We start from the raw sequence: 10,421 nt of genomic DNA, 5'->3' as shown, positions 1-10,421 counted from the left end.
AGTATATTTTGAGACAATGTAAATATCTAAAACAAATAAACAAAAAACCTTGTTTGTCATGGGCTTGGGAGTAAAAAACATAATTTTTAAAGTAAATAACTTCAATTGAATCACACACTTATATACTCTGTCATATGAATAAATCATTCTAATAATCCATTAATTCACTAATGTTATAGGTACCTGCTGTGTAAGAGACAGAAATGGGAAAGGTTCCCACCCCTTTTGAAAAGTCTAGAGTATTAGAAATGAAATACGTGAAACATAATTATTTCAATTAAATTGTTATAAGGGTTAGAAAATTAGAATGTGTCCACAAAAGTGAAGAATAATAATTATAATAAAATAATAATGATACAGAGATTAAAGAACCCAGAATACATGTTTTTATTCTTTAACTACTATAGATGTCTTGAAATACAATTTTCTAGGCAATCTTGCCTTTGACTTGTATTAGAACTCTTGGAGAGCTTTGCAATTGCCATGGGAGATAATCGGCAGTAAGATAAATAGAAGGATATCCTACTGGGATTCTAGGTAAGAGAAATATAGGAGATGGGGAAATAGAAAGATCCAGAGAGTCCTAGAAACCTACAAGAAGAACATCATGATGGGTGGATCAGGGCCCAGGGGTTCTGCTCAAATTATTGCACTATCCAAGGACAATACAAGTAGTAAACATTGAACCCCTACTGTGATCTAGCCAATGGACAGGACATTTTTCACAGTTATGTGGAGAGCAGGGACTGACTCTGACATGAACTCTGGTGCCCCATATTTGACAACTTCCCCTGGATGGGGAGGCCAGGTGGCACTCAGAGAAAGAATAGGCAGGCTACCAAGATGAGACTTGATAGCCTATGACCATAGGGTGGGGGAGGAGGACCCACTCAGTCATTGACCTAGAGGAGGGAAATAGGGTAAAAGCGGGAGAGAGGGAGGAAAGGGAGGATATAAGTGATGGGCTAACAATTGCGGTGTAATCTGAATAAATTAATTTTTAAAAAAGGAAAAAAAGAAAGCTTTCGTATTTTAAGATTGTATGGGAATCTCTAACCTGCTTTAGGAAACATCAGTGGTAATTCAAAATTGGCAAATAGCAGAAAACATAAAGTGAATATCAATATGTACAAAAACTGAAACCCAGTTCATATATGTTGTTTTTGGAGGGAAATAATGAAAATTACTTATATACACAAAGAAACAAAGAGGCTGAATTCTTTAAACCATTAAAGACCCTGGGCTATGAAGAAAGTGTTGATGGAGAAGGAGGCATCACAGTTTTGGGGGAAATCAAGATACGACAACTCCTGAAACATGAGTATGTGGTCAAACTAATTGAGATTTGCTGAACTAAAGAGTCCCCTTATCTAGTGTTTGACTTCTGTGAGCATGACCTTGCTGGGATGCTGAACAATGTGTTAGTCAGATTCACACTGTTTGAGATCAAGATGGTGATGCAGATGCTCCTGAGCAACCTCTACTACATCCATAAGAAAAAGATCCTGCACAGGGACACGAAGGCTGTAATGTGATCATCACATGAAATGGGCTTCTACAATGAGCAGACTTGGTGCTGGCCCGTGCATTCTGCCTAGCCAAGCCCAACCACTACACCAACTGTGTGGTGACAATGTGGTACAGGACTCCGCAACTGTTGTGCTGAGAGCTGGACTATGACCTGCCCATTGACCTGTGGGGTACTGGGTTCACCATGGCAGAGATGTGGACTTGAAGCCTTATGATGAAGGACATCACAGAGCAGAATCAAATTGCCCACCTTAGCCAGATCTGTGCCTCTATCACTCCAGAGGTGTAGCCATGTGTGGACAAGAAAGAGCTGTTTGAAAATTTTAAACTGGTCAAGGGCCAGAAGCAGAAGGTGAAGGACTGACTGAAGGCCTATGTGTGGGACCCCTATGCTCTGCACCTCATCTACAAGCTGTTAGTGTTGGACACTGCACAGCGAATTGACAGTGATGATGCCCCCAGCCCCAGGGCATGCTGTCTACACACTTGACATCTATGTTTGAGTACCTGGCACCAGCATGGAAAAAGGGCAGCCAGATCTCCCAGAAGTCCACCAACAAAAGCTGAAATCTAGCCACTATAAACCAGATAGAATTTAAGCATATCTTCTGAGGCTGGTGTTCTTCTTAGGGCCCTTCTTAGGTTGGTGGTGGGTTTCTTCCTCCACTTGCATGGAACATGTGACATGATGGGACATTTGAAGTATTTCTCCTCCACTACCTACATATTTACTCCCCACCCTGGGCCCTATGAACAGTTGCCTAAGTGGACTGGAGTAGAGCATTGGCTCAAGACCTGGGAGGTGCCAGAGCTATCCTGTCTGCCTATCTGGAAAGTCTCAGCTTGGACAGGGAGTAAGGTGCAAAAGGCTCTCTTACTCTGACTCTTTAAGAGCTCTTTGTGTAATGGGAGGAGGGCACAGTTCAATCACCATTCCAGGCCCTTACTTGAGATTAGAAATTGGAGGAACAGAGGCACCTCAAAAATGGGCTACTTTTTGCTAAGACCTAAGGAGCATGGAACTGATGAGAATACTTAGTTTCTTCAAAAAGAGAATTTTATTGTGAATTGTTCAGTACAGAGACATTCCTGAAAGCAGTTTGACTGATTAAATTAAAAGTTAATTTTTCCAGCAACAAAAATAAAATAAAGATACATCATACTTATTCATACATAAATTCTTGTTAACAGAAGTTTGTTTTAAGCTGATTTTAGATAGTTTCTTCTGGAAAAAAAGCAGCATAACTACTAATGTCATCTCACTGGCACAACACTATTCATTTTTTAGTAAATATTCATATCATTACTAATTATCACTACATCATTCATCATTTTCCTATTTCTTTTCCTTCTCTTCTATGAAAGAAGTTATGAAAATGTATATCAAATTATAATTTCTTGCTCTGTTTATTGCCTAGATTTAGCAGCTTCTACCATATCTTATATAATGGACCATCTACAATAAACAAAATAATGTCTTGTACCTTATAAACTTAAAAATGTCACTAAATGTTATTCTTACTATGAAGAAAATTTATTCCAGGAATACAAAAAACAGATTTATTTTCTCACATCATTTTTTGAAACTGAAATTTGTTTTATGTTACTGGCATATTCTACTCTGAATATTTTCTTTCATCTTTATTGTTTGAAAAGAGTATTTTTAAAAATCTTCTCTCATATATTGCATCCTAAACAATTTTCTATCCCTTCCCTTGCCCGGTCTCTCCTCTCACCTTTATTCTTCCCGAAATCCACCACCTCTCTGCCTTCCTTCATAAAAACACAGGCCTCCTAGGGACATCAACCAAACACAGCATAACAAGCCACAAGAAGACCAGGCACATACCATTAAGTCAAGGCTGAACAAAGGCAAACCAATAGAAGGAAAATGGTCCCACTAGTAGGCAAAACAGTTAAGGAAAGCTTATACTCCCACTCTTTTGGTTCCCACAAGAACATGAAGCTACACAGCCACAATATTTATGAGGTCTGACCCCTACAGGTTCCCTGCCCCCTGCAATTCCACATTAGTCCCTGTAAGGTGAATCTGTGAGTCATGTTTTCATGGTGTGTCCTTGACACCTCTGGTTTTTCTGATCCTCCACTGCCCACATCCTCTCCAGAGCTCCCTGAGATTTGCCTAAAATTTGGGTATTGTTATCTCTATCTGTTCCCATCAGGTGAAGAAAGAAGTCTCTTTGGTCTCTTTGATGATGACTCTGCTAGACTCTAGCCTCAGAACATTCTGCAAGGAGGTCAAACTGTATGTAGAAGGTTTTGTGGGTGGGTTAGTGTACAAAACAGTAGCCTACAAAATGGAAAAAAATATTTTCAGCAACTCTATATCGGACAGAGGGCTAATATCTCAAACATACAAAGAACAAACAAACAAACAAAATGCAGACATCAACAAAATAAGTAATTCAATTAGAAAATAGAGTACAGATCTAAACAGTTAATTACCAACACAGGAATCTCAAATGGCAATGGAACACCTAAAGAAATGCTCAACATTCTTAGCCATCAGAGAATAGCAATTAAAATGGCTCTGAGATTATATCTTACACTGTTAGAATGGCTACAATAAACACACAAGTGTAGTCCATGCTGGTGAGGATGTGGAGAAAGGGGAGAAGTCCTCCATTGGTGGTGGGAGTGCAAACTTATACAGCAACTTTGGAAGTCAATATGTTAGTTTCTCAAAAAATTGGAAATTGATCAACCTCAAAATGCAGCTATACCACTCCTAGGCATATACTCAAAGGACTCTACATATCACAAATACTTGGGCGCATCTATGTTCATTGCAGCTTTTATTCATAATAATCAAAAACTAGAAACAACCTAAATGTCCCACAAGAGAAGAATAGATAAAGAAAATGTGGTTCATTCACACAATGGAACACTACTAAGCTGTTGAAAAAGACAACATCATGAAATTTGCAGGCAAATGGGTGGAACTAGAAAAATAATCATCCTGAGTGAGGTAACCCAGACTCAGAAACACACACATAGAATATAATAAATTATAATTGGATATTAGCTGTAAAGTAAAAGACATTCATGCTACAGTCCACAGACCCAGAGAGGTTAAGAAACATGAAGGGCTTACATGTGTATGCACATATCTCCCCAGGAAATACAAATAAAATAGATTACACAAATGGACTAGGGGGGAGATGGGGTTGAGAACAGGAGAGAGCAGGTGGGTGAAGGGTGGGAGAAAATACTGGGAGAAATGACTATAATTGGGGTGTACTTCTGGGGGTAAGGTGGAAACCTAATGCAGTGGAAAGTCTGTGGAATATAACAGAGTAACCCTTGCAAAGATTTCTAGTAATGGGAGTCACAGGCCATCTTCTTGTAACCAGGCAAGGCCTCAAGTGGAGGGATTAGGACACAACAAAAGGTATTTAAAGTACTTCTAAAATATTAAAATATTTTCACAATATTCAAAATATATTCCCTTAAAGGCCATTATCATTTCTAGAACCTGTAGATATACAGTCTATAGGCTCTAGGTGAGAACCTTTTATTATTCTGCTAAACTGAAGTAATATTAAACTGACTCAGTTATTTTCTGGTTTTCCCTAGATTAATATATTTCCTAACCCTCATTAAAAATTTTTATTTGCAGTAGATGGTGATGAGCACAGAGACCCACAACTGTCCAAGATGCAGAGTATAAGAGATAATTAACTACTCGTCATTAAGGGAAACACATTTATTGCACTCAACCCCTAAGTCACAAGTATCTGTAAATGTTGTTTTATTTCCTCAGAAGAGGAAATGAGATGAAAGCTGTACCCAAACTATACAAATACATGGCTTTGGCTGAGCCCAGAGCTTTTCTATATAAATATTCTATGCCTAGGGCTGGAAGCTTCTAGTGTCCATATTAAAAAAAAAATCTTCTACATGCCTGGACCTTTAAGGCTTCAGCTTCCTGCCTCTACATATCTGGGCTTAGAATTTTCCAGCCTCTGAGACATATTGCTGAATAAGATCAGTTTTTCTAGATCATTCTGAACTCCAGCTGTCTGTTTCAACTCAGCTGTTCTTGCTCAAAATTGCTACCAAGCTAACTTATTCATACTGGCTTCTCTTGGCTTCTTACTGAATTTCTCTGTTAGAAAAAACTGCCTCTGAACCCCACAAACTGAACTGCACAAATTCAACTATACTCATTTGGTCTGCACAGAACTTTACTATATTCCCAAACTCTACAGTACTGGTTCCACTAACTCCTTGCTCTCTCTAACCAGTGATCTTACGTAGCTTCTCTTTCTTGTCTGTTCTCCTGATAGTTGGGTGTATGCTATCCCTGACTCATTCTGTCAAATCTTTCCCTAATTTGTAACTTTATGTATCCCTCAATTAGATTTCTTTCTCTTTTTTTCATTAATGGTGTGTACTAAAGGCATGTCTGTATTCCAGCCAGTGGAATTAAAGGTATGTCTGTATTCTAACAGGATCACATAGACCTAACTCTTTGGATGTGTTCTCTTGCCAGAGTTACTGTGCTACTTAATTCAAGTTCTGTTTGTTGTATCTAATTTTTCTACTTACGTGTAATAATATAATATGCACATATTATGTTATATATTATGTATATGTATAATATAATATGTATGTGCCAAAAAGTAAAATAAAATCTAAATCAACAAAAAACTTCCACTATGGGTAACATTGTGGAACATGAATGGAAAGAGATTGCAATGGCATGGACAATTGATGACTAAAGAGAAAAAATGACTTCTGGAAACAATGGGACAGCAGGCAAAAGACCTGTAGAAATTTAATCCAGAACAATTCCCAGAATTCTGAAGAAAGGTGTGCTTAAGTCCTACCTCTAGCCATGGAGTTATTAGCAATTGATGGGTGTTAGGCTATGGAAATTTACATTTTATTTTAAGGATGAGGCTTATGGTAGATCAACCACCATCCAGAGGATAGTCACATATCTAAAAGCTTATGGGTAGCACAAATTTCACTTAATGGGTTAAGAAAAAGAGCACATAGTTTGGGTAGGTTGGGAAAATAGGTAGCACTGGGAGGAGTTGAGGGATGGCTATGAATACATTACATGAAAATTTGAAAGAACTACTGAAGAGATGAGAAAAATCCCACAAATCTTAGATATTTTGAAACTGTAAAAGTAGAAGGATTTCTACGGATATGTGACATATCTAAATTAAACAAAGATGCAATAAATAATTTAAGCTGATCTTTATTGAAATCAGTCAGTGAGAAAGAATCATTGATTAAAAAATATCCTAACCATAAAATTCCAATCCTTGAAAAATTCAGGTATATTTCAAGATACATTCAAAGATGGAATAACACCAATGATTCTCTAACTATTCCAGAACACAATAAAGAGAAAAACACTATCTACGTCTTTTTATGAAGCTATTGTTACCCTGATATCCAAATCAGATACTCCTGGTGAAAAAGAAAATTAATGTCATATTTCCTAAAGAACACAGATGCAAAAATAGTCACCAAAACAGTTTTAAATTAAATACAGAGGCATAACAAAATCATAATTCACCATGATAAATGATTCATTAAAGAGATATGAACATATGATAACATACACAAAACAGGAAGAGAAACAACATACATATAGACGTGTGTGAAAAAAAAAAACACATCCACATCTCTATAAATGTAAAAATGGTCTTTTTAAACAAAATTGAAAATGCTCTTATTATAATAGTCTTAAAAAACTGGAAATATAGAAAACAAATTTAAACATTATAAAAGTTATGTACTTAAAAATTACAGCCAACTTCCTCCTAAATATTTTTGTACCATTAGTTTAGTTAGTAGTTCTCTACCCTCATCAGAGAATCTAATTTTTCAGTAGATGATGACTAATATGGAGACTCATACCTCGTGAATATGCAGAGAACAAGAAACTCTGAAGTTCTCCATTATAAATGAGACAACTATATTACATTCCTTCATCACAAGGCTCATGGACCATCAAAAAAGAGAAGATCTAAAGATTGTAAGAGCCAGAGGTAAATGGCATCTACAATAAGGCAATATTTGCAGGACAAGGCAGGACCATTGTACACATAAACTCTAATAGTTGTGAGTAAATGCATGAGAGCAAAGGAGCTAAATGTTCAGCTTAGATGGAGGAAGAAGATCTAATGAAATATCATACTTAGTTGAGTAGTTACTACCAGTTGATGTCTCCTGGGGGGAAATGGTCAGGATTTTTATTTTTCAGGGATGTGTCCTAGACAGGCTAACCCTGCTTCAGCATAAAGTTCTATAATTACATACTCACTGATGCCAGTAAGTGATCTCAGTGAGCTTTTCATCTATTTGTTTTGTTTTGTTTCCTTGAGACAATGCTTCCCTGTGTAACCTTGGCCGTCCTGGAACTTGATATGTAGACCTGGTTGGCTTTGAACTAACAGATCTGCCTGTCTCTACATTCAGAGTACTGGGATTAAAGGCATGCATCTTCAAAGCTGTGCTTGAGCTCAGTTAGATTTTATACCTCAACAAACATGGAATATGTGGTTGGAAGAGTTATGGAAATGATTGTCAGCTATAATATGAGTATCAAATTCTCAAAAAATAAAAATACCTAATCATAAAAATCATACAGATGACAAGATTCTAAAAAACTAAACTAAACAAATATTTCTGCATCATATAATGAAAACTTGATATAAAATACAGTTAAATATGTACTAAATATTGAACGCTATTACACAGAGAATAACTAGTTAATTTCAATAAACAAAAACAAGAAATTAATGTTATTAATATCTACCTGATCCTACATTGACGGCTGGCATACCTAACAGAAAATTGATGACACATATGATATAAAGCTTACATAGTAAATTATGTAAAATTAAAATTGTACATCTCAAATATTATACACAGTAATTTAAAAAGGAAACAACCAACTAAAATGATTTATAATTCATATGTGGTGAGTAAGAGGACTATTGTCTTAATGTGTAAATAACTAAACAGACAAAATGAAATAGGAATAGTATCAGACAAAATATAAGATATAGGCTGTTAGTAAAAACTGGAATATATGCTGAGGTTCAGGAATAATAAAATAGTAAACAATTCACACCCAAGAAGGTCTCTGTCTGGCCTGAGCAACATTCAGTTTAGAACCCTCTCTGCTTCTGACTCCATCTGTTTGTCCCACCTGGGACACAGACATCAGTGATCCATTGGAACCAGAAGAGGTGAACTATAAGTAGGACCCAACCTTCATAGTTCTCCATCCCAAGGAGGCCTTTGTCAGGTAAGCAACATGCAGCTTAGAACGTTCTCTGCTGCTGACTCCATCTTTTTTACCTATCTGGATACAGATGTCAGTGAATCAACAGAGCCAGAAAAGTTGGCTATTGGGGAAAACCAGCTTCCATCATCTTCCATCCTGAGGCCCTCTTTGTCACTGACTCTTAACCTGTGAATCTCACCTGAAACAAGGCCAGCAGAGAGATCACAAGGTTTGCTAACACAAGAGACAATACGATGACTAGAGGTCAGCATAAGGCAACCAGCAACAAAATGCAGCACAATATGACACCACTGGAAACCAGATATTCTACCAGAGAAATCCCTGAAGATACAAGCACAAGAAAAGACATATAAATCTGAGGTTATGAAAATCATAGAGGCCTTAAAGGAGGACACTAAATCCCTCAAAGAAATACAAGAAAATACATGCAAACAGATTAAAGAATTGAGTAAATCCCTTAAAGAAATGCAGGAAAATACAATCAAACACAAGAAGGAAATGAAAAAAAAAACTGCTCAAGAACTAAAACCAGAAATAAAAGCTATAAAAAACACAATCTGAGGCACTGCTGGATATGTAAAACCTAGGGAAGAGAACAGGAACTACAGACACAAACATCAGCAACAGAGTACAAAAGATGGAAGAGAGAATCTCAGGTGTAAAAGATAAAATTAAAGAAATTGATATATCAAAGAAAATGTTAAATCTAAAAAGGTCCTGACACAAAACATCCAAAAATTCTGGACACTATGGAAAGACTAAACCTAAGAGTAATAGGAATAGAAAAATGAGAAGACTCCCAAATCCAAGGCCCAGAAAATATTTTCAATAATATCATAGAAGAAAATGTCCCCAACCCAAAGAAAGAGATGTTTATAAACATAAAGGAAGCTTATAGAACACCAAATAGATTGGATCAAAAATAAAATTCTCCTGCCACATAATCAAAACACTAAATATACATAACAAAGAAAGAATATTAAATGCTTCAAGGGGGAAAGGCTAACTCACATATAAAGGCAAACCTAACAAAATTATACTGGACTTCTCAACAGAAACTATGAAATCCGTAAGGGCCTGGAAGTTGCTATGCATACCCTAAGAATCCAGAGATGTCAGGCCAGACTATTACACCAAGGAAAACTTTGAATCACCATAGACGGATAAAACAAGATTTTCCATGACAAAACCAAGTTTAAATAGTACTTAACCATTAATCCTGTCCTTCAGAAAATACTAAAAGGAAAACTTCAACCAAAGAAGTCAAACAACACCCAGGAAAACACAGGAAATAAATAACCCCATATATGCAAAACCCAAAACAGGAAGCACACATACTCTCTCTACCACTACTAATGTCAAAATAACAAAAATTAATATCACTCATTAATACCACTCAACAGACATGGCTTTAACTCTTCAATAAAAAGACATAGGCTAACAAAATGGATGCAAAAACAGAACCACCTAAAATTATGCTGTATACAAGAAACATACATTAGCAATAAACATAGATATTACCTTTGACAAAATATAACACCCCTTCTCAATGGAAATTTTGGAGATATCACAGATACAAGGCCTGTATTTAAAT

General features: G+C 36.5%; 1 pseudogene; it reads left to right on the top strand.

Moving 5' to 3' along the window:
• Nucleotides 1-1,245: 1,245 nt before the first annotated feature.
• On the top strand, nucleotides 1,246-2,142 carry LOC127185910 (cyclin-dependent kinase 9-like; annotated as a pseudogene).
• The last annotated feature ends 8,279 nt before the right edge of the window (nucleotides 2,143-10,421 follow it).

This window comes from Acomys russatus, chromosome X (genome assembly GCF_903995435.1).
Source record: "Acomys russatus chromosome X, mAcoRus1.1, whole genome shotgun sequence".
NCBI classification, from domain to species: Eukaryota; Metazoa; Chordata; class Mammalia; order Rodentia; family Muridae; genus Acomys; species Acomys russatus.
Note: the sequence above shows the minus strand (reverse complement) of the source record. Positions and strands in the feature narration are given on the sequence as shown.